The sequence below is a fragment of the Temnothorax curvispinosus genome, unplaced genomic scaffold (assembly GCF_003070985.1).
Source record: "Temnothorax curvispinosus isolate PA1 unplaced genomic scaffold, ASM307098v1 QBEX01009448.1, whole genome shotgun sequence".
Classification (NCBI taxonomy): Eukaryota; Metazoa; Arthropoda; class Insecta; order Hymenoptera; family Formicidae; genus Temnothorax; species Temnothorax curvispinosus.
Genome location: NW_020219228.1, coordinates 343990 through 368840, shown reverse-complemented (window position 1 = coordinate 368840; position 24851 = coordinate 343990). Strand labels below are relative to the sequence as shown.

At 44.9% G+C, this 24851-nt stretch overlaps 1 protein-coding gene across 8 annotated transcripts in view; it reads left to right on the top strand.

The window, feature by feature from the left end:
* The window catches only part of LOC112459034 (ankyrin repeat domain-containing protein 50), a 69178-nt gene that overhangs the window by 24002 nt on the left and 20325 nt on the right, over positions 1-24851 (top strand). For 7 of the 8 annotated variants that reach the window (XM_025022922.1, XM_025022921.1, XM_025022927.1 and 4 more), the window contains exon 2: positions 17773-17820. The exons of the other annotated variant lie outside the window; for it this stretch is intronic. The gene's annotated coding sequence lies outside the window, so the exon portion shown is untranslated. The remainder of the gene's footprint in view (positions 1-17772; positions 17821-24851) is intronic. 8 annotated transcript variants of the gene reach the window in all.

Here is a 24851-nt window from a genome sequence, read left to right as displayed (position 1 = left end):
TAATTTATCAATGACGTCAACTTAATTACTCAAATTATGTCGGTTATGTTACGAATTCCGTGCTACTTTAGTCAATTAGATCGACGCGTTAGTTTGGAGCAAAGATCGTTTTCCAGATGAGAATTTTGAAATCGGAATTTCAGGAAATCGCCACTTTGAAAATCTGTTATGTATCGCGATTGTATGGCGATGAAATGCTATCTCGACAAAACACTGTAGTTTCGATACGATCCGTTGAATGTAGGAATTTTAGAATGCAATCTCGTAATGGAATCGTATAAAACGCGAGTGCATAATATATGTATATAACTTCTTCTATATATTCTGAATTTAAATGGTTTATGAAGGATAATTCTAATTTCGTGATTAATCTAATTATTAAAAAAGCATTACGGTAATTGCTGAAGATAATTGAATCCAACTAATAGGATAATTATAGTTAGTGCATTTGCCTCATTACAAAAAGGTTTGGCGTGTTTTGTTCAGCGAGCGCTTTCGTATAATTGTACTTTCTTTATTACCGAAGTATGTTTATTATATAGATACGTATAATATAATATGTAAACAAGTGTCTGTAGAAAACAACAGGTAATATCTACCGATGAATATTGATAAGAATTTATTGATTTTTAATTTTATGAGCTTTTACTATTATATTCATTTTGATTTTTATTGATGAGCTTTGGAAAATATAAATATTATTACAGTGAAGAGAGCAGACAGAGTTTTCGATAACGAAACCTGTTGTTGCGCACAATCGCATCTCGCATTATATCTATATTTAACGGATCGGATATAGCAGCGTAGCTGTCGGATGTTTCATAGAATTATAATTGTAAAATGATAAACTCGCGGCATTCATTGGGGGAGGGGGGGGGATACAACGTATAGGCGCCCGTCGTCGCGCAAATTCCAAATATATCAGCGTTCGTATTTTCCGGTCGAAATGCAACAGAAGAGAATACGATTCGATCGATCAGCGTCCGTGTCGATATCGCTGCGCATTTTCCTGGGGATTCCAGACAGATCCGGTCGTTGGGTAAATTTCGAGCGTGTGCAACGCGCGCTGTTATTCGCGACGTAAGCCCGCGTAATTCGCAGACAGAGAGTGCGGTGACAGCTGGCACAATGCGCGCGCGAATTTATCCCCGTGCCTGAAGACCCGATTAAACGCGTCGATTCGCATCGATGGAAAAAAAAGAATGATAGAGATATGCCCGAGATGACGGACAAGTCCCGTCAAATTCGGGTTTGACATGGCGCGCTTTTAAAATTGCACAATATTCTTCAACCGCGATTACGGTTGTAATGAAATGATCAAAGCTCCTTTATGCGAGAACGTGCGAGCTCGATTACGCGCGACTCGAACAGTTTGAATTAAACGACGATCCTAAAATTACCGCCCGTTACCGTTGTCCCGATGAATTCTAATTCCATTTACACTTTAAGCGCGGCGCCCTGCTAGTAACACTGAAAATTTAATTAACATCGATTTAGCGCGGTTCAGGTGGGCTTCTCTCGAACGTACCCTCGATCGGATAAACGTATTAACCGAACAATTTGTGTAACAAATGACTGTCGGGTACAATTTGTTTTTACGTTAATTTCGTGGTAAAATTTCTTCTTTTTCTCAAAGAGTCGAGAGCGCGATATCGTTGCACACAAATTATGCGCGTATCTTGCAAACTGCGATTTGGTAATGAGATCAAAACAATTGAGAACCGCGCGAAATGAAGAGGGAGAATTCCTCTCTCGTCGTGGCTCTCTCCCTTCCACGAGAACGTCGAGGACGGAAGCGGAATAATACGCGATTGCCGGTCGCTTCTTAAACGCTCCGAGCGCAGGTGAAAGCATCGGCGAAACCGGCGAAACTACGGCGCGCCGCGGCCGCCGGGCTGTAATATCGCTTTATTTATCGCGACGCACGCGGCCGCCGGAGAGGTGCGCGCAATTGTGTCGGCAAGCTGCGGTAGCCGGTCGTGGTGCAAGGTGCATCCAACGACCGCACGAAGGACAACGACGACGGGGATCGCGATTTACTCGCGATCAATGGAATCTCCCGAGACCGAGAACGCGAGAACGGAGGCAAGAAAAGCGTCCCGCTTGATTGCGCGAACGATCGAACAATGCCCCGATATGAGTTGTTTTGCACATTCCTCTCTCTCTCTCTCTCTCTCGACTCTCTGTCTCTCGTTTCCTCGCTCTCGTTCTCTCTTCGTTAGCTATCGCTAGATATCGACAGACACCTGTCAGAAATGCGATACGTAATCGTTGTTCGAACCCGGCGGGGGATAATGGTGCGCGAGCGCACCTTCCACGATTCTCTCTCGGTCGTTTAATTTCACGACGGATCTTATCTCGTCAATTTCTCATCGTATCGACGGTGAAAGATCTATTTACGCTAGGGATGATCCTTGAACGATCACGACACGTAGGAGACTAACGGATGCTTCAAAGTACGTTTACTCAATCCGATGTCGGGAGGAAATAGAGATACTTCGCGATGCGCTTGCTTAAAAGCTCAGAGAGGATAATTTTTCGTATCTTATTGGATCTTTCAGTTTTATATACGTTAAAAAACGTATATGTACATACTTTGGAGTACTCGGTAACGCGCCATCGTCAATAAGACCCTCTCGATGGATCCGTTTGAATCTCAAGGTACGGTACCGCGACCTTCCCAAGGCTTCCGTTCGCCGCGTCCATAACCGCGGATAAAAGTAGCAATAAATAACGACGGCCGACACTCTCCCGTACGTAAGCAGCGAGCGCCGCATAATGCGCGCGTAATTTACTCCCTTGTCGATACCTGGAGGGAATACCGTAACCGCGGCCGCATCTCCTAAATCGACGCGGGAGATTCCCCGGGCCATCTCGCATTGCCGAATGTGCTTCCGTGTCATAGGTTCCTCCGCTAAACGCGTAGCGCCGTTTCGCCGAGACGGCGTTTGCATTTTTACGATCTTGCATAACGGTTAATAGCTGAATCACTCGGCCTGATTCACCGCGAATTTGAAATTTACATCGATCGCTCACGGCTAAGAATAACTATCGCGGACGAGTGCTCTATAGCTCGTTTTAACGCCATACCCGTTTTGTTGTCGTAAAGTCTCTCGATCGTGCAATCGTCGGAGCGTCGAAGCATTCGAGAAAGATGTAAGCAGTAAGTTATTTACGTGTGGTGGTGTCAATCATTTTTCACCTCACACACAAGTTTTATTTCCCTTAATTTATGCTTCTTCCTTCTGACTCAACTTCTATCTTGATTATGTATAAAATTGACATAATGCGCTTTTTCTGCAACAGAGAAAATTAATACATTACGAATGCAATAAATATTTTTAGAAGCATCGAATAGCATTTAAATAATTCGGGGTAGCGTTAATCCTTACATTTTTCGTTCTGCACAGATTTATCTCACTTGGGAGGACGAAAATGTTTTGTCTGCGCATACACATATAGATATAAGCATAATTTAATCATATGTACCAATTCTGTGGTATGAAAAATATCAGAAGACGTAAAAGAAAGTAGAGCCGAGGTTTCCCGGGATATTTCATAAAATCTTCACGTGCGATAAACAGCGTGTGGCCGTTCAAAAGCGAAGAGGGAAAAACAAAGTTAAATGAAAAGGATAACAAACTAATTAAACTACCGTCACTGAAGACCGAAGCAACAACGTTGCTTCCGTTTTCCGGCTCTCCTAACAGTTCTCCATTCTCCTCTTTACGCAGTTACCCATCTATTCTTGATATGTGTGTGTGCGTGTGTGTGCAACATAGCATTCTCTGTTTGAACGTGCTCTATCGTAGGTCACAGAAACGTTGTACATACGTGTGTATGAGAGAGTATTGCGCGCTTGCACACGTATTACATTCCTTCGATGTCCGCACAAGCTAATCTGCTGCATCTCCCACCGAGACGGGCGTTCCTGAATCTCGTAATTTATAACGATCCAGAGAAAGAACATGTTGTATTAAATCCGAATGCGCCTGTCGGGACACACGTCTCGAATTGTCCATCCGGAATTTTATATAGGCGGTCGTAGGTTTAATAACCTCGCGCGTTCGTCCCGTATTAGGCGATTTCCGGGCCGACCGGGTCCGGGCGACTTGCGCGCTATTTTCCGCGCGCAAGTTTAGGTTTTGCAAGGCAAGACGTTTGGCGGTGAGGAACGCGACGCGAGACACCTGATCCTCGTAAACGAGTAGGCGCAGCTGAAGCAGCGAATTCGAGAAACCCAGCCTCGGCGCGATAAAATTATCGTACGGGCCGGTCGTGCCGCCGCAAAATTTCGCATTTTGGCTTCGGGGTTGGACGAGGGAAGCGAACAAACTAGGCCTGCGTTTATTCGTGAGATCCACGCTGTCGTTTGGGCATCGAGTTTTCCCTCCGATGGACTTTTTTTACGCGAAATCATCACCAGGGCCTTTTCTTGTCTCATATACTTTACCACCTCGACGCGGGTTTCTTTTCGATCACGTTATTGAAAAAATGCTGTTGGCGACTTTATCTCTCGTTCTGTTGGTTCGTCGTTTTTTCCACGTGGCGTCAATATCCTTTCATTGCGATCGCCATCGTTATTTTCATTTCACATCAATCTTCGGGAATCGACAGAAATGACGCGACTGAGTGAATCGCATAACTCCGGTTACGTTGTTAGCGGATCGATGCGTATTGTATATTTCGAATAATTCGATGTAGAAGGACTCGTGCTGACTACAGGACATTTTTTACAAGTATAAAGTGAAATCTCATCGTAATATGATTGTTAAATATGCATATCACGATGAAACATTTTTTTTCTTTTTGGAATATTTAAGTTGCCGATTGATGCATGTAACGTTAATGATACACTGTAGTTTTTTTTCATCGTTGCAATGAGATAAATGAATTTTGAGGTAAAAATATCTAGAGTAATAATAACTGTAGGAGAAATGAAATATTTCATTCGATCACCAGTAAAGTAAGTAATAAAATAACATTAACTTATCAATCGACGGTTAGCCAATCCTATAATATAATTTCGATTCACGAGTGAAAGCGAATGGTGCACCGCATAATTGGAATTTAATACGAGAGAGCTGCAGTAGAATATTTAATTCCTTTACGAGAGACAAACGATAACGCGGAGAGATGCACTTACGGAAGGTATATACAGGCGGAAGGAAGCCGAGATTGCAAATTTACCTGCGCGTAAAGAGAGAGACACACACAGAGAGAGAGAAAGAGAGAGAGAGAGAGAGAGAGAGGGAAGGATAACTAAACTCGTTATCGCGAGCTTTTACCGGCATCGCCGTTACGATGACGTTTCGGAGATAGAATTACAAAAGCACGCAGCGTGCCCCAGTTTACGGATGAATACTCGGCGTAAGTTGCTACGTAGATACCTGCACGTCGTTCGGTAACAGACGATAACACAACCGGCGCTTCGCGCGATATACGAGCCTCGTGCCCCCTCCCCCTCTCTTTCTCCCCGTTATTATCTCGCCTGCGTATTGATTCTGCCGATATCGCCGTTGCGAGAGATATTAAATCATCTCGCGGGTCGATCCCTCCGCCAAAAATTGATTCGAAAACCGTCGCGAGTTATATTCTTCCCGGAAGTGGAGGCGGCAGGGCGCGCGCACCGCACCCGGATAATGTAATCGCTTTATACGGGGCGGCACGTATTCGCCGGCCCGACGTTTCCCCGCTCGCGCAATAATAAACCCGCTCGTCGTATATAGCGCTGAAACGACTCGGGGCCACCTTGTCTCAAATCCCACGTGATATCAGCGCGCCCGGCTTGACTCGGCACGGGTAAAAGCACGACGGTCTCTCTCTCTCTCTCCCTCTCGTTCTCTCGTTCTCTTTCTGTCTCGGTGTGGGATTCGAGTTGGAAACTGCGCCACAGAGTTGCTACTCCAACTGGTTACTCGACGACGACTGGCCATTTATATGGTGGCCATTTATCTAGTACCTAAGTCAGAAATTGAACGAGATATACTGTATACCGGCCCGAATAATACTGTGCGGAATGATGGCCGTAATGGAATCTCTAAAGCCATCGTATTGTAAGTTGAATAGTCTTTATCTCGAATCTGTAATCAGCGACATAAAAGACCTGTGGAAATCGCGATCTAAACACGCAGATTAAACTATATTTGAAGGACTTTTTGTAGGATTAGAAAACGTGTTAGTCTTTTTAATAGAATTTTATTTTGATAAAAAATGCTAAATTAATTTCAACAAAATTTTCGATATACGAAAAAATATTGTCTCGTTCTTTAAATGCCCGGTATCTTAAAAATTTTTGAAAAATTCGGATAATTTTTAAAACGTATGCATTTCTTTAATATCAAAATCTGATGCTAATTTCTTGATAACAAAGAAAATCGAATGCGAAGAAAGTGAAAAGATAATCTATTTAATAATTCGAAATAGCACTCGGTCGTTTTTTGACACAAAATCTTTTATTTCAGTCGCTTTATAAAAGTCGCTTTCAGCCAAAAGCGTTGGCTAAAAGCGACTATCCTGTGTGATATAAATGGTTTTTCCATTGATACAATCGGTTTTCTTTGTGCTGTCAAGCGGCAAACTGAGCTGTAGGGCAGCATTTGCTGACACTGTCCTTATATACACGAGGAAGGAAACGTCGTTTCCGGCCGCGGTCTGTCCGCTGGTAACCGCGAGGTATCCCGTCAAGCATGACCTGACCCGACTGCTAGATCCACGAAGCGAAAAGTTAAGCGTGAAGAAAGGTAGCGCATTGAAATCCCTTAATATCGAGACCAGCGAAAGCTTTAAGATTTCCGAAAGATTTTCAGGATATCGGCAGCTTCGATTCCTTTTGCACTTTTTACAGCGTGAGAAGAGACGATATTGTGGCCGCGAAGACATAAATTTTGATTACTTTCGCGCGACGAAAACACGATTGTGGAAGCTTTTACGCGAGCAGAGAAGCATTACGATAAATGTTTCTCAAAACTCGATCTTCTCTCGGCGCCCTGCTTTTCTTCGCGTTATTAATTATTAGGTAACGTAATTTAGAGCGGAGAACACTCGCGGAACGCTATTGTCGCTTTCAATTGTCTACGACAATGAGTGCAGCGGCGGCTCGCAATGTAGGCGCAGCGAACCAGGGCGGATGCAGGCTACGGCTACGGTGCCTTGTGCATCTGCGTCGGAAGTTATTGTTTCACGCGACCATACAGTCGTACACGTTAAATTCGCTCGGTGCAGCTGCACCGAACGGGTCTACTCTAGCTGACGTCTATGCTCCCTCCTTCACCCTCTTGTTCTGTCGCGCCTAAGTACGACGAGCCTGATGCATTCGACGGTAAAGTCGAAACGGTTGAGAAATGCTTTTCATGCTATACGCACTTTTACAGATTTGTCCTTACGAGAAAATAAAAGCTGATAGTAGTAGCTACTTAAATACGTTATATATTATTCAATAATCATCTCTGTTATCATCTATTCACGTGAGAAGAAACTTATAGGTGACTACGAAACAAAAAGTATTCAACCATCATCAGAGTATACGCAGACTGGAAAATTTAATGCGAATTAAAAAGAAGAAAACTTTGATGTTTATTCGCTGGTTTTTGGAACGCTGGCTGTGGTGTTGTTTTGGGAGCACCTCTCGGTGGAATCTTCGCTAAATCAGGTCGCACCTTATCGATCGGCGTCGACAAACCGGTCCCCCGCGACTTCAAGTATACTAAACTAAGAAAAGCGTATCGATCTGTAATATTCGCGAGTTACCGCGGAGAATTATTCATCTTGCAAGTGGAAGGAAATGCATCAAGACAACAATTTATTTTAAATTTAAATAATTAATTTCTATTTTAAGATATATTCGAGATAAGAGTTTACTGTCGTGCACTTTTATATTATTCACTAAGTGTCCTGAAACAAACGTAAAAACCTTCATGTCTCCTGTTTTCATCTCTTGAAATGAAAATATAATTAATTACTTCCTCTAGAGAAAATTAATTATGTTCGGTGTCTGATTCTTTACGCTCATTGTATGTACATATGTAATTACTTACAGTCGTCGCGATATTTTTATAAAATAATAAGGAAAAAAGTTGTGCTGCCTACATTCACAATTTTTTAAAAGGGCCGCTTTTTGACGCGCGGCGAAAAAAGAACGAGTAGTGAAGAGTACGTATAGCGAAAATCTAAAGCGGCGAAAATCTACCGAGTTGCTTGAAGATCGTAGAAAACCCGGGTTAACCCTGGATAGCCTTGGATTCGACCAACGTCGTTATATTTTCCCATAACGTTCGTTACGCCCTGTGAAGTTCGGCTCGATTTTTCTCGCGCGTCGACTCGGCGAGACTGCTGTATAAAAGACGGAGGCGACTTTAAACGAGTTTCTTTATGCGTCGATTATACAAATCCCGCGGGGCAGAGAAATATGCCTCGCGTCTCTCCGGGTACTTTTTTTTTCCCAACGCCCGTTTCTATACACGGCCCTTGTCCTTAACGTCGCAACTTCTGCCCGGCCGCGCGCCGCAAAACTTTTGGGCTCGACGTGAGTGACGTCGCCGTCGAGGAAGTTTTATCGACTCCAGGAAGCGAGAGTGCCTTTATTGCTAAATATAACGTCGGTGCGCAAGATGTATAGCGGTAGATTAGATAAGGGAGACAAATTTGCATGCTTTATTCTCGACTATGAGCCTCGGATGAATCATCGGAGGTGAGAGAGTACATTGGATGAGTTTATATTTAGACGCCATATCGTCAGAAATAAATTACGCGGATGCGTTACACCTCGAGTTTCGTGGGCATCCTCTTGGGTCTGAAAAAATATCATATGTAACATGCAATATGCATACAATTGTAATTTTTTATACTTTTATATTATTAATAATGTTTTTCAAATTTCTTCCTCGAATGTCACTAGGCTAAATTCTTAATTTTATATGTATTTCCTATTTTGCTATACGCAAGGAAGTATTATTTTCACCAAGAAAATCTTTATTTCGAGTTTGGACCGCATTTTATATTCGATCGATGCGCGAATTTTGGATTCCTCACATCTCGATTGTTCAAATCGTCGTCAGTGGAGGTAGGTCTCGAAATTGCGTCCGTAACGCCGTTTCAAAGGGCAACCGAAAATGCATTTTCCTAAAACTCCTCTTTTTTTTTACCGGAGTGATCTTTTCGGTTCAGTAAAACCTTGGCGGAATAGCTATTGTGCCGCGTGCATTCGGAGCTACGGATGCGGTTTGATTGCATTCTAGCAACGCGGTATGCGATCGGTATGGAGCGTTCGCCGGAGAGAGCGGCGCGCCGCAATGCACGTTAACGTACCTAAGGTGAAGGGGAGAGATATAATAATTCCGTTGACGACGCGGCCGTGCGCGACGGATGCCCCCTAATCAAAAGGTAATTCTCAATGCGAGCGGTTCTTTTTTTTTTCCTTTTGAAAGTTTCGCTCGAAGGGCCCCATTATTGATGAGTCACGTAGAGGTTTGATTGGACGAGAAGAACGTACGGTCCAGTTACGGTTCGCGAGCGTGTGGATTATTAGCTCTCGTCGCGATTTTGTATTTCTCCAATTTACGCGAGCAACGTAACTGTATCTTTGTGCGGTGTAACCACGACTGTTGTGTCTGATCATTGTCGCTACGGTGTGGAGGAAAACAACGCGCCGTCCCTCTCCGCCGGGAATTTCTTTAACGAAGATTCCTCCCTCGCCAATTCGGATGCAAGAATTTCTTTATTTTCGTTCGGTCCACGCGATTTATATTGTCTCCCCCTTTGCGTCTTACAGTATATCAACATGGGGTAGGACGGGCGCGGAGTAGGAAGAAGCGAGGAAGACATCTCTTCCAGAATCTTATTACGGCATTCTTCTCGGAAGTGCCTTCCGCATGATCGCATGAATGAATGAGTAATGCATCGTCATGAATTAAACATGTGGGCGCGTGCGCGCAACCCGCCCCGCGACGCCGACGACGCGCATCAGCGTTATGCTCCGGAGTGCATAGAGATGCTCGCGAGACTTAACGACGTTACGTCCGATACGATCGCTCCAAATTAGCCGGGGGTTTCGAGGAAATCACGGTGCCGGGAGAAAACCCCGTCGGGGGTTTAGAGATACTTTATTGCGTCTTTAAAGCCTGATCCTTCGTTATTTCTTTGCACGTGTTTGTTGGTACCAAGATCTCGCTAGGATATCACCTGGCGCTGGTTACACTCGTACAGACTCGGTTGAGCCGTACTGTACACGCGAGAATTAAAATCAATTGTATATAAATGTACGAAGAGATATCGGATGTATTACTTGGTAAAGTAATCAGCTCGCGGACGAGACCGTACGAGCGTTAACAACGTAAACTTGTTATACCGAATAGACAAACGGGCGAACCGCGGGGTCGATTTAATTTGAAATTTAATAGCAAAGATACCTTACAACTCGGGGTTTAATTAGAAACAACGTACGACGTGTCGACGTTATTAATGGCCGTATAAGTGACGATAACTCGAAAGAGGTTAATAGCCGACGCGGTTATTAGCTGCTACTGCTTATAATTCCCCGCGGACTCTCGAGGGTCTCGAGAGTAGGTTGGTCTTAGGCATCGTGGACTCGACACGACGCTTTCTTGTCGGGCCGGGTATATTCCGGATATATTTAGTGCGGGGCCAGGCCCCTTGCCTCCGCGTTTTATCTCTCCGAGGGGAGGCCGATGAAAAACTGGTCGGCGCCGCGTGTGGATTACAGAAACATATCTTCTTCTTCTTCTTCTTCGCGCAACCGCCGCGCCGCCGCTCACGGCGTATAAACTTGGCGTGTTTTCGCCGCGCAACACGGCGACGTTACGTGATTCGCGTCAGCGGTGAATCCTCCTTGGGAAATTGTAAGAAAACAGCTCGCGGAGAAAGACGGGATTCTCGCGAGATTCAATTACGTTCCCGGCCTTTAAAGCCCGCGGGATTCTCGTTCGTATATTCGTGACGTTCGGCTGTCGCGTGGCTGTCGCGATTTCAAGACTAACGTGGTACGATATTGCGTAAACGTTTATAGCCTCCTCGGATCCGCGGTGCGAACGTGCGAAGTTGAAAACAGCGCGAGAACGGCCGGAGCGGAGCGGAGCGTATCGATCGCGAGAGGCAAATGCATAAGCGATCGTGATCGGAGGTAAATCGCGAAGAACAATGTAGGAGATAACGCGAAAATGAATTTTTAACGAGTCGCGAGGCCTCCGTTAGCAGCGCGTTTCCGCGTCGTCGCGGTCGGTTCCTCGCGGATCTTCCGCTCCTCCTCGTGGCTCCAAGGTCACATACGCGGTAGCGCGAGATTAATTATCCGCGCCGTAAACCCCGCGCGCGATACTAATACCAACGGAATAAATTAGTCTCGCGCTCGCTCGCTGATTAGCGAGGATCGCGAGAGGAACGGCGGTGTCTTCGAAGGAAGATGAATTATCCTCGTATTAATCTTGCGCGCTTGTCAAGCGTGCAACGAGCGAGTGGGCGAAGAATGGAAGCGCGGCCTTATCTGCGCGCCGGGGTGATTAGGTTCCCCAAATTGGGCGTTGCCTCGCCTCGGGGTTGTAAAATGAGACTTTCGCGGCTGAGAGGATACGACGCTTCTCGTATTTACTTGCCTCCGGTAATCGCGTCTTACCAGCGCGCAACGTTGAGAAAGACGTCCTTTCGAGTTCCCCGGGTACGCTTTGTCCGCTAAATACGTCACCCGAGAGCTTTTACTCTCAATTGAGAAATATTGGTGCAATTATTGCACCGAAGTAAACGTAATATCTCTATTAACGCGTGATGCGTCGATATACCGTGCGACCGCGACGTGACAAACGATTTATTATCACTCGCGATTCGGCCCCGGTGTTTCTCGATCGTTGGTCGCGCTGCATCGCGCGGGGAGGTGACGGCGGCTTGTTATCCGGCAATCAAGTGCATATTCATACCGCGCGCGGAGGATGGATCCGCACGGATCAAAAGCCGTAACACTTCCCTAATGAGCCGTTGCCTCTTCTGCTCGAGGCTAATAATGTCACGTACGTCGTACGAGGCAGAATGAAATTCATTACGGGGGGACCCGGTGCGAAGTACCGAGGCCCGACGACGCGGGCGCGGAACGCGGTAATCACCCGACGAGCTTTCGCGAAGCGCGACCGGAAGCGCGGTAATGAACCCCGCGCACGATTCCGTGCGTTGCTCTAATATTCTGCACAGCCCGACGCGTATACGATATCACTGGCGAGACCGACGATCAGAAGAGACCCCCCTCGTTATTCCTGCGTGTATCTGAAAAAAACTTCATTTAAATCAGACGTCTTGTTTTTTTATCGTAAAATAAAAATCTGGCGAGTCGGCTTTAATGAAAGTCGAACACTGAGGGCGAGGATATCGCGGCATTAGAGTGCACTTCGTCGTTTTCACCCCCCTCTCTCTCTCTCTCTCTCTCCCTCTCTCTCTCTTTCTCTTTCTCTCTCGGGGTAACCCCCTCGTCCGTCAAGACTTCCGCGTCTGGAAAACGCGGATCTCGCGTCGCGGTAATTTAGGCGCGTATATAATGTAGCCTTCGAACAATGCGAGGAACTGGCGGCCCATTATGAGCCGGCGACGAGAGGGTATTGTACCGGATGTCTCGGGCTCTCCGGTGTCCTCAACGACCGACAGTCCCGCACGCATGCACGCACGCACGCACGCTCATATCACGGAACCGTGTGTACACGCTTTTCACGCGCGACGTGCGTCATAGGGCCGATCGTGTGTGTGTGTGTCGTCGGGTTTTCGCACCGCGCTCCTAGCACCATGTGTTCGCAATAAGCTCGATCACGGTGTCATATCGCGACATCGTGAGCGTCCAGGGTCTTGCTACATATGGAATGTACAGAAAACGGACGATTAGTATTATTCGTTATTCGTTAATCGAAACCAGCTCTTGCCTCTGGCGATATACGAAACATTAAACGCGAAAGCGCATGATTTGCAAAAATGTTTTGGCGTTTCTATCTCGAAAAGATCATATCTGAATTTCGTTGAAAAATTATCCTAAAACGAAGCGCATCAAAAGAAACTGTATACTTTTTTTCCATTAAAAATAATGTCATATTGCCGTAAATAGTGCTCGATATCGCTGTGACGTGTATTGGACGAAATAAATGGCGAGGAACTCGCTCTCCAGTTTCGCTTCATTCACGGACTACCGTGAACACGCATACATTTATGCATTTAAATAAACTTATTTCAAAAGTTACATGATACGCGGCGCGTGGGAGAAAGAGGGAGAGAAAGAGAGAGAGAGAATGAGAGAGATATACTCCTCGAATCTGTATTCTCATCACGAATGCAAATGTATACATTTTTCCGATTGAATTCGATAACCTCGGATGTTTAATCCAGGCCCGGAACTGACGGTTTGTGAGGCGAAATGAACTTTTAGTCGTTTCATATCCACGAAAATGGAATCCGCGAAAAACTTTAATCTGGCTTTCAATCAACTAAGCCCGCCGCCGTCGGCGAGCATCTCTCGAGAATCGATCGATGGACGGGATAACCGAATAGACCTACAAGGATACACCGGTATTAAGTCTGTACACGAGTTAAATTTTATTTAAATTTAAATTAATCTTTTAGATTAGATTTTATACAGACGTTATACAAATTCTCATCAAGGTTTTGTTGTACATATCAATTGTATCCAAGTGAAAGAAAGTTAAAGTTGAGAGACATTCAATTCTTAATAGCGAATGAAGATAACTGAATTGCCTACCACAGCAACATCCAAAGAATTACACAAAACGAATTGTATTGTCAAATAAAGATAATTATTTATATTGCTGTGGTATTTAGTTATTTTTATACTATAAATTAATTTCTATTTTACATAATTTTTAATATAAGCCCTGAACTTTCTTCCGTTAGTATTCGAATTAAATTTTTGAAAAAATGCTTCTCTTATATTTTAGCTTTGCGCAACTCTTTTTTATACCCCACAGCGATAGGTGCGCACACTAATTTCTGCTAGCGTCTCTTTTACACCGACATTTTTCAACGGTTTACTCTTTGTACTTTTGAAAATCAAAGTCATAGTATTACGAAGAGAGTTACAAAGGGAAAGGAGAAGCGGAGAGGGAAAAGCGGAAAATAGGAAAACGGATATGGCTAAAAAGAGAGAGGAAGGGAGGCTGGTGCGTGTGTGGTCACTATGAGAATATTCTATTTCCTTGTATTTAATATCTCCAAAATTATTTTGGAATTGTATCAAACTACTCTTTGGAATCTTTGGAAGAAATTCAGAGCTTTACTGACTCATATTGAAAATCTAAAAGTGAGTTACTCTATGGGGATAAAATTATCGCCTCCGCGGCGATCGATGACGGCACTAGGCCGACGAACACATTTCGCTCGTCGATAGAACGTAATTGCCACTTCGTTTTCGCACTTTATACAGATCTCGTGCCTGACTGCAATTAACAGCGTAATTCCATTCGACGTCGGAGAAAAAAATCCGGTTGCCCGGGCAACGGCGAGAACGCCAGGAATTCGATCGTACTTCAAAATGCGAGTGTCGCGTTTTCGTTCCCGTCCAAAACGCTATGGACCGCTCGCTGTCAGATTCCATTCTCTCCCCGCGTAATTACAGTATTCTCGTGGATACGAAATGTTTTAATGACGAACGACATATCGAGGTACCCGATGAACATCGGTTTATCAAATACAAGCACGCTGTTTTTACATCGCGCGGCGTTATATTGAGCGCGCACAGTGACATAATATCGCTTTTCCCTCTTCAGTTTAACTAGCTTAATATCACGAGCGTGTACTGCGTGGTATTTTGTAAATTGATAGTATCATTTGGAACTTAAAAGTGCCACTTTGTCAATGTGATACCAAAAAATTCGACAAATTCGTTTCAATTAGCATTCAATATATTTCTCGGGGACCGTATTATACTTGACACTACCTGATACAGCTAGCTTAATACTTGGTACTTGACACACGAACTGTTATCTACATCGAAACTCCTGTGCGAAAATAAACGGGCACGTTACGTAATTTGCATTCGCGCTAATTGAATCACACTCGCGGTGAAACAGCCTCAAAATTACAGAGCGGCAAATTACATTTTTATTTAATGCCGCGAACTCGTTGCCGGCGCTAAATACTGAATGAATATGCATTAGTATGCAAAATTCCTCTGTCATATAATCGCGGGACACAACGTAAAACTCGACGCATCCGCGAAAACAACGTTCGATCGACGGTTGCCCTCACGCGCGAGGCGATTAATTAAATTATAAACGTGAGTTGAAGAGCGCCTCCAATTATTCTTTTTGTATCGATTGCTAATAATTCGCGTCGGTACTTAACAACGCAATGATCTCGTTTTGTTTTTTATTCTACAGATTAGTTCCACTTGCTCTTTCGCACCGTAATATCCAGCAGATAATACCGCGGCAGTGCGTATCGAACACGCCTCTCTTCCCTCGGAGGAATTTTCCGTCTAGACGTTTTGATAATGGCGTCTTTATGCGAGCAGGTTCGCGTAGAGAAATACGAAAAGTCCCCGAGGTACCATACGTACGGAGCCGTTTACAAAACTGAGGGAAATAAGGACGAATTCTGTGAAACTTAGCCCGTCGTTATATTTCGACCGGTGTATCGTAAATGTTAAGAAGCGTTTCGAGGGCGTACAATTTTCTCCTATCTCATGAGGACTCCGAAATTATCTTAAAGACGTCTTCTCCCTTAATTAAGACCGAGCGAATAAATTCGACGCTCTGTTTTAACTGGAATTATATAGTTGCAAAATTAAATGCGAACGCTACATCCGGAATCGACGAACGACTCGTTTTAGACTCGTATTAGTAATCGTTCCGTATTGCAGGAACAATTATTACCGTGATGAATTGAAGAAAGTCGGTCGGTCGATCGCTCTCGCTAGCTAACTTAGTTTTTCTCGAGATCGACAGAACGCGTTCGCTCAACGCGGCGGTTCGATGAAGGCAAATACAGTTGCTGTTCCGCGAACACAGATCCGCGTCGCCGTCGATTGTGACGAGAACCGCGGATGCGGCGAACGTGATTTATTCGACGTCAACCATTTTATATTACGTTCTTTGTCGCTATACATCTCGGCACCATCGCGTTGTACATCGGCGACATCGTAGAAAGTTGCAGCTGTACTTCTTATTCGCCCCTTTCCCTAAGACAGCTACCGTCTAATTGCGACTATCGATCTTGATCGCCGTGTAATGTGTCATAGTCTAAAGCAGCCAGTACACTCCGCCGTCTATTCAGCTCGGTTCGATTCAGTGTGCGTTCAGTTTACTTTGGTCTTAAACGAGAAAGTTGCTTTATAACTTACCAAAGTTACCAAATGGCGTCCTGGCTGCTGCATCAATTCAACTTTGTTCCGTGCTTTTTTGCCCGCTCCCACACAGCTTACGTTATCTTGACGAGCGGAACAGACTTGAAACGAACGTCGGTCGTATGGGGATTTAGACATTTCGTCCGCGGGATTGTAATTTTGAAATTTAATGATGCACCTACGCGAGGAATCGTTTGCGGAACTGACATGAAAATATTGAGCTATTATTTGTAAAAGACAAAGAAAACTTCAGACAAGTTATTCATAATATTGCAGTAAGACAAATATAATTAAATTAGAAAAATAATTATTAAATAAATATATATAGTTTAATTAATAATTTTTGAATTATCCTGACTGTGAAAAAAGAGAAGTGAAAGAAATATATAACAAATTAAATTAAAGATTAAGATGCGCGTGTATCACAGATATTCTGAATAATCCGGAAATTATGAGCGGCCTTTTATAGTTCCCTTCACAATCTTCGGTCTTTATATACATATAATTATCCCTTTGTTCTTCAAATCACGGTATATAAACAGAATGAGGCGCATCCGATTTGTTTCCAGCCTGTCTCGTACAGAAGATAACCGAACAAAAGCGATGACGATGAAGTGCCACGACGAAACCGACGAGCCGGGATGTAATGTGGAGGTAAACCGAGGTGAATAAGGCAGACGGGCGGCGTATACTCGCTCCTTAAGAGGAGTTCGGGCTCCCGGAGCCCGGAGATTTATGCCACGCGCGGATTTGTGCCCCTGACGCAGAATTAATCTTTAGTCCCCCCGGTCCGCGCGTTACCTCGCGGAGCGAGAAACCGCTCATTACTGTATCTGGCTTTGTTAACTACCGTTGTATAACCGTGGCGGATATAACTTCTCGCGCTGTCTGAGATTGTTACGAACTAATCGTACTCCACAACTAGAATGTCGCGGACCCGAAGGTTATTCGAGCTATCGATCGGCGAGTAGTGAGTACCGAGGTCTTTCACCTACGCAATGACACGTAATTAATTGAATTATAAGCAAACAGAGTTGTCTCGGAGAAGATAATCTGTGCGTATAGCTGTGTAATCGAAATTCTACGCGACGTTCCCCCCTCCCCTTATCCGTAAAACGTAACGTTTTTGCGGATAGGGATTGATAAACGTATCGTAATGGATATCGTAATCTGTTTCTTCATTCTGTTTGCGACGAGTGATAAATAAACGTGATAATATCATGAAACTTGCTGAGGTAGAACGTTGTGTGCAAATCCCACTGGGGGATACTATGCTCTTTCGTACGTTATAGAACATATGCATTAAAAGTGGAAGCATTTTGAAGGGCGCGTGCTCGTCTGTTGTTTGCATACTTTTACACGCGTTCCACGCTTTAATTTTAACAGAGTGAAGTTAAGAATCGCAATGCATCAAGAACGGCTTGTTCTTTTTTCAGATCACGAACTTCCCCGGAAATTAGTCTACCTCGGCGGACTTGTTGTTGGTAAGTAATTTTTGAAATCCTTCGAGAGACGCGTCTCCAACTAGCACGAAACTTATCCAAAACGAGTCCCGGCGGTGTGTAGGAAACATTCTTTTTCCCCTTTTTTTTCTCTCTCTCTCCTTTTGTTTTATGCGACGCCGCGCTAACGCGGAAAACTTTGTTGCACCGTCGGCGTCGTCGATGCCGCCGCGCGTAAAAGAGTTTCGGCTTCTCGCGGGAAATTCGCGGCGCTGTCGTATTAAGCTTCTTCCGTTCGTGATAAAAAGTAACGGCAGAGAAGTCTTACGAAGCTATTAAGATAGCCGCGATTAGGTACGTTCAAGCCGCGGCTTGATTCGCGCGAGAAATCGTTTTACCGTGTCGTTGTTCGGAATGAAAAATTTTCACTCGAGATCAGTGATACGTTATCGTAATATCAAAGTTTCGCGAGAAATGACATAAATCAGACGTTTCTTTCTGGCTCGGTGCCCCCTCAAAACGGGAGGGAATCGAATTATACTTTATTGTCGCCGTATGCGCGAACATTGGATTTGCAGGCGTTGTCCATAGATTTTGAGAGACAACGCGATCGTGGTCGAGCAGACAGACGACCGAGCAAAAAGGACCGAGCGAAAGGTGGATTCGGGACGTCGAATATTGGCGATGTCGTGCCGAGGCAGGGTGTGGGACACGAAGGGGGATGACGAAGGGTACGCGCCCGGAATCGGATATCCAAAATTCACGACACGTGCTTCTAACGTAGCTCCCGCAGGAGCCCTTCACCTGAAGAGGTTACTAGCTATTTTTATGTGTACCTATGTAGTTATCGAGAGGGAAAGGGGATGCGTGAAAGCCCGAAACTCCGAGGAACTGTTCCCAGCTGTCGGGTGGCCCAGAGGGAGGACCGGCACAATAAAACACTTCAATCTTTATTTCGTTACACGTGCAGCTACGCTGCCATCGTAAAATCATTATTTTCTCGGTCAAATTTTTTCGAATATACATTTTTAAATGTCGATTTTGTAAGGATTAATGATTTATTCGTGCGGAGACTTTTCAATATTGCAATTCAAATAAAATCTGGTCTCTCGAGTACGTCGCCTTGCTGCTGTCGAAACGCTTTTAAAAGATATATAGAGATTTCGTTCAAGCGTCCGCTCTTCGTATCTCGCGTTTTTTTTTTTTTTTTTTTTTGTCCACGGAGATCGTTGCCAACGTCGTTCGCTGATGATGCTGTCGAATGCCGGGAGCGCGCGTCTTTCCCTCACGTTTGACCTTTTCGGACCTGACGCGCGACGAGGGAGGAGGATCAGAGAGCGCCCCGACGATTCTCGTCGTCCACCGTGCGCCTGGTAACGGCCTTTATGTAACGCCCTGACATTCTCGGATGGCCGGACGACCTCCATAATGCAGAGCACATAACGCGCCCTCCCCCGTTCTTACGCCGCGGGATCGCTCCTTCAATCAGGATCTACGAGTGCGATGCGCGTGCGATATCCTGTGCGGATGGAAACTGCGAGAGGAATGCCGGATTCGGAGTTACAATCGAGTTAAGGGTCGATCATACAAAATAGGATGAAGGGGCATATGCATACATACTTAAAATCATCTCCAATACTCTTGAAGATTGGAAATATCGTCGCAAATGAAACTTCATGGCGAGATGATCCTCCCGAATCGTACAACTTCATCGACCGTGATGTATCTTTATTGTTTCGCTTGCGTTATTCCTGTTTTACGTCTCGCGTAGGCGGTTGACACGATTAATCATAAACGCATTAAAGGATTACCGTATCGCGACGGGAGAAAGAAAGGGGGCTCGCGCTTATAAGGAGCGAGATGTACTTCGGCGGCGAGACGTCGCGTCGCGTCGCGCCGAAAGCCCCGCGTTAATTAAGGCTTCTTAGCAGACGAGACGGAGCAGACGACGCGTGTGTAATTGTGCATTCCCCTGTTGGCAGCCTCGTCGCGCGGAGGCTTTGTCCCAAGAAACCAGACTGGATCTTAAGACCTATAGGTTCACCCGCACGCCTACGGACAATGGCAGTGGAGGTCTACTCCTACAATACAACCCTGCTTATAGTATTTCCGAGACTCGAACTCCGCTTCTCGATATCGTCTACCTTTCGCCCATTTCTCTGTCGCCCTTTCCCCTATTTCTCTCCTCTCCTACTCCGTCTTTTTCTGACAGCCGTAAGTCGGTCGACACGGACATGACTGCGGATAAATAAATTACTGAAATCGATTCAGAAAGAATTAACGGAAGGAATTAACAAACGAATGTATAAATACTTGTTGGCAAGTAACAATAAATTAATAAGTACATCACGAGTTTGTTTGCAGATGGCAGAAATTAATGACTGCGTTATAGATTTGCTAAAAAAAATTTTTTTTTGAAAACGTTTTTCCAGTAAAATAACTTTATCAGAAATTTCAAGGGGAATGTTAAATATATATATTTAAATTTTTTTATTGAAAAATATCTTTCTCGCGAAAATTTCTTGATGATACATTTCTGTGACCTAGTAATAGATTAAATATAACTCCTTTAACTTCTAACGTGTGCACGCAAACATCTGCTTAGGAAACAGCAGCTGTTAGAGGTTCGCGGGAGATACGGGGAATCGGTATATCAATTTAATGAAAATCAGTTCCTCTGGAGGCCGGAGGAGGAGGACTTTCCTCGCAAGTGTGATTGATGAGGCGTGCTGCCTGAGCGCATTCATTGTGAGAGTGTAGATTAGCGTTGCTGTCGACGAAATGTATTACGGCGGTGTGTCGCGAGAATAATAAATGTAATTTAATGCGGCGCGGAGCTGGGTACGACTCTCAGCGGATCGCATACAGTGCGCGTTATGCGCGAATATTTGCGCCGTATATCCGAAAAAGAGTTAAATAGGTCACAGATACGCGGACAGAGAAATATCCCGATGCGGCCATTAATGTCGCAAAAATAATATACTCGTAATTATAGCAGCAATTAAACGTGAGCTATATAGGATACTAAAAAGGAGCTTTTTCTCTTGCACTCGAATTATGAAACAATTCAAGAATGACGTCGACTAATTAAGTCTTTAAATAGTTTCTTAACGAAATTATCTTTCTTATAACAGTCTTACAATTAGTTTGATCGCTCGTGCCATGTATCCGAGAATACGAGATCTGTGACAGGAATACATGGGTAAATCCTCGATAAATTTGCGCGCGATAAAGGTCGGAGTAACGGCCGGGAATTGGAATTGTTGATTATATCCTGCGGTATATATATATATATATATGATAAATCATGACGACGTTATTTCGGAGGAGCTTGCATTATTCGCCAGATGCGATCTCCGGCGTTTAGTCTCCGAACCCCCTTATCGGGCCGGCGATATCGCCCTGCGGAACGTGTGCTGCCGTAATAGGAGTAGCGAGAAGCAAGGCAGATTCCTCGGTAAACCTTTTCCTCTTTTGCACGTGAAATTAAACGGTCATGTCACGTGAGAGCGAAATGACGTCCAGCGACAAATTAAAGCGCGTTAGCGAAAAATTCATTTCACGCGGTTAGCATTTAAACATTCCGTTTGTGAGATATCCTGCGCGCACGTAACCTTCTTTAATAATAAATCAGTCTGTCTTAATAATAACTTTTCGAGATGTAATACATGCGGTGTGCGCTATATCGTAGCTATATTACTTCCGTGAGTTACGCGCTAATAATATCGCGTCGGGGTTCCCCTCACCCCTCGTCGGCGATCTTTATCCGCGCATTCTCGTCGTCGACACTTAGGTCGTCCTATGTGGAAACGCACCCTCAGGATTGCTCTTATCGGCATCTATCCCGTCGTATGTCGTAGCGACGCCCATTCCCCATCCCACCCGCGCCTTATCTCGCAGTGGCTCGCGTGAAAACCCTCTTTAGCCCCGTCGTTTCTCTCCCTCGTCTTACTAAAGACAATACCTTCCCTAAAAAGGTAACAAACTTTTTAGTAGCTGCAAGAAGGAGACCTCGAACGAGCGACCGTACGAGCGTGCTTCTCCTCTCTCGTAGTTTCCGTCACACCTTTATGCTCTCGTCGCGTAAAAACATGCTGTACGTAAAATATACGGTATATCTGCGGAAACTTTATGCTTATCCTCAAACCTGCGACACATTTTGTCAAATTGTATGCGAATATACGACGTGACTTCTGGTACGGACGTTGAATAAAGAAAAACGGCTGATGTTGTCATCTACACTGTTAAATATCAAAGGATGAAATTTAAACCAATAACTCGAGTTAAATGACATTTTGCCACTTTTAACTATCGTGTGTGTCGAAATGTATTATTTTAACACAAAACGGTGTATTATTTTAACTTTATTGGGTTAGTTAAATTAATGACATATTGAGTAGAAGCAGTGGCGATCTACAGGAATGGTTAAAAATGACTTAAATTGAGTACAATTTGACACCACGAATTTAACAATGTAGATATATTTTTTTTTAGTCACAAAGATGCGATACCAAAATGTTGTTACACGAAGTTTGTGAATTTTGTTCACGACGTCGTACGCATCTGCGCACGTTATCGCATCAATATTTCCGAGAATACTTTATCTCCGTGCAAGTTCTCGCTTTTTGATGAATCGAAAGTAAATCGCGAGAATCGTTATTACCCATGACGGGAATACATCAGCGTCGAACCGAAGTACGGTGAAGTTTTGCGGAATAAATGAGAGTACATCGTTAAAGGGAATACGATAGCGAGCGACGTCGGAGTAAATCGCGAGACTGGTATAATGTCGAATTAGCCATTAATAATCAAGAAGTTTTCTAGCGGGGGCCGAGTGAAATCAACGCGATCTCGATATAGCATATCGCGGAACACTTCTCGGTCGCGCGCTCGCGCAGCTTCTGGATGGCGGAATCGGCGGTGTGCTGTGGTCTTCTGTTCGCGCCCGCTATACCATCAGCTACGTCGGACGAGTTCATTACGGTTGCAACGCGGCTAACAGGATTTCGCCGGTTGTCGTAACGAGCTCTCCCGAGTCGTAATTCAAAAGTTGATTCGAGTAGCTGCAATTTATTGCTCCGCGCGCTCCGGCCAAGACTTTTTCTCTCGCGGAAAAGGACGGTGTGGGCGGACGGGACGCGCGCAACGGCGCGGCGACGCGACGACGGCGCGCAGCGGGGAACGAGGGAAAACTCGTCGCCGCGATAAGGGAAATTGCATTAAACATCGTGGGCACGTGCGGAGAGCGCGAAGAAAGGAAGTCTCCTCCGGGCGTCGTCGATATCGGGGCACCCCTCGCCGCGAATTGACGCGCCCCCGGGGTTGTTAATGCAGCTGGGCAACTCGCGCGACCCGACCTTTTCCGTGCTCGACCTCTCAAATCACGGAATTACGGGCGAAATTTTAATGACTCTTGCCTGCGAAGTCAAGGGCCGCGCCTTCAGGCTAAATTGTCCGCCGGTCGATAAAAAATTTTATCGAAATTTTCTCTTCTTGAGCAGAAGAGCGTCTCCTCTCTCGCGCTGATTTTCTCTTTATATTAAGTACATGACACGTAACATGGGAATGGGAATTAATTCTGATATGAATTAGAGATTGTTTAAAGTGGGCCTTAGTTCCTCGCCTTGAAATGTGTACGTGAAATATGTAAGTTTCTGATAGATCTCGCAAGTGTTATAAAATACATGAAATTATTGTGATCAAGCAGGATATAAAAAACGGGAGTGACAATCTCTTCGAACAGATTCAATTTCTATATCTCGAAATATATAAAATTGAAAAACATTTTTCAAATTGTGAAATGTTAAACCACACTTATTATTTACCTAAGCATTTTTCTTGTGGAAATTAGTTTAATTAATCCTATTTATGTTGCAATACACAGTTATTTTAAATTTTTAATTAAATATATTAAAACAATTTCGTACCACAGTTTCTGGCGCGTGTATTTGGTGACTTTCTTTAAAAAGGTAATCTTTTAATTATATAAAACATGAATCTGGAAAAGATCGACAACGTGCGTCAGAGATTTCATTCACTAAAAATTTTATAGACGACACGAGCGTTATCGCGATAAGAGCGTTACTCGGCCGCGCCGGAAGGGCAATGGAGAAAGTGAGACAGAGAGAAAAGACATCACGTCGAAAGGGATCCGTAACGGATTACGAATTGCATTCGACGGGATCGGAAGTTACGATCGTATACCGGCGCGCGGCGGCGGTTCGGCAATCCTTTCCCCGAACTTAGCAATCCGCTTAACTTCGACTGCAGATTCGGCTGCGAAACTTATCGGATCGAACCGGCGCGGCGCGATACGAAATCGCGTCCATATATATACGTATATATAATCTGTACGAATTGTAACACACGGCCGATCTCCGTTCCCGATACCCGCGCGGGATACGCGCAGATACATATCTGCTAAATGTGGATTTCATGACTTCGCGCGTGCAGCATTCGGCTTTCTCTCGATTTACGTTATCGATATGTCGTAACAAACACGCTTTCGTCGGCGTACATACAAAATCGGGACGGAAAACATGCAACTTCTTGCCGTGACCAGCGCGCGAGATGCGTTTTCTTTTCCTTTCTTTTCCTTCTCGCGTCTGTAAGCATAAAAGATCTGAAATCCGCGACGGAGCCGGTGCTCCGGTTTCGCGCCCCGGTATAAATATATCTGCAAGCGAGTTTCTGTGCCGCACGCGTCGTTAGAATTTCATTAGGAACATGTGCACGCGCGGTCGCCGCTCCTCGCCGCCCCGGTTACATCCTTCATTTCCGGCCCTGGGCGCGTTTCCTGCGCTCGCGGCGCGGCAGATAGCGCGTGAACGCCGTTCCACATATATTTCCGGCATTCGTTCCCCGGGCTTTCAAGCCCGGAACGGGGGGCTCGGAACACCCGCGAGGAATATCGCGCGCGTTCCTATCGCGGTGTGTCCGCGCGAGCACGGCGAACTTTGGCCGATACGTTACGCGAGAGATGACATTCGCGCATTCGAGAACTTGCACGAGAGAGAGAGAGAGAAAGAGAGAGAGAGTGATCACCAGGGGGGCTGTTCGCGACAGTCGCGGCG